The following is a 465-nucleotide window of genomic DNA, read 5'->3' as shown; positions in this document are numbered from 1 at the left end:
AGTACCTGAAGTGGGAAAGAGAAACCGGAGATTCAGCCATACGATGCTGAGCCATGGAGAGAAAGCTTAGGTGGGAACACCAACATCCTCAGTGTTCCCAGTCTCTGCTAGAGGTCATGACTACATGATTTGATGTATTTTGATATCTATATGCTATTAGATAATTATTCTTTTACTTTGACTTGCTACACACTTAATAAACTCACTCATTTGAAACTGAAGATGCAACTATCATAAGTCATTCTCGGAACCATAAGGAGAAAGCATGCTCTTCCAACTCTAATGTCCTTCTTCGTGACTGGCTCAAAACCTCCTACTGCAAAACCCCTGGCAATGGGCAAGGAGACACCTTGCTGCTGGTGTCGTTCTTATATCGGTTGGGGCAGAGCAGATGGCAGTCCTTTGTTCATCCTAGCCTGATGTCTGGCTTGATGGCCAAAGCTGTCTTATGCCTAGGACTCATAA

The 465-nt window shown here is 43.9% G+C and overlaps 1 non-coding gene across 1 annotated transcript; it reads left to right on the top strand.

Moving 5' to 3' along the window:
- Window positions 1-322: 322 nt before the first annotated feature.
- LOC132649137 (small nucleolar RNA SNORA48) lies at window positions 323-465 on the top strand. The gene has a single exon (XR_009587566.1). It is a non-coding gene; the product is annotated as a small nucleolar RNA SNORA48 (small nucleolar RNA).

This window comes from Meriones unguiculatus, chromosome 18, assembly GCF_030254825.1.
Source record: "Meriones unguiculatus strain TT.TT164.6M chromosome 18, Bangor_MerUng_6.1, whole genome shotgun sequence".
In the NCBI taxonomy this organism is placed as follows: Eukaryota; Metazoa; Chordata; class Mammalia; order Rodentia; family Muridae; genus Meriones; species Meriones unguiculatus.
Note: the sequence above shows the minus strand (reverse complement) of the source record. Positions and strands in the feature narration are given on the sequence as shown.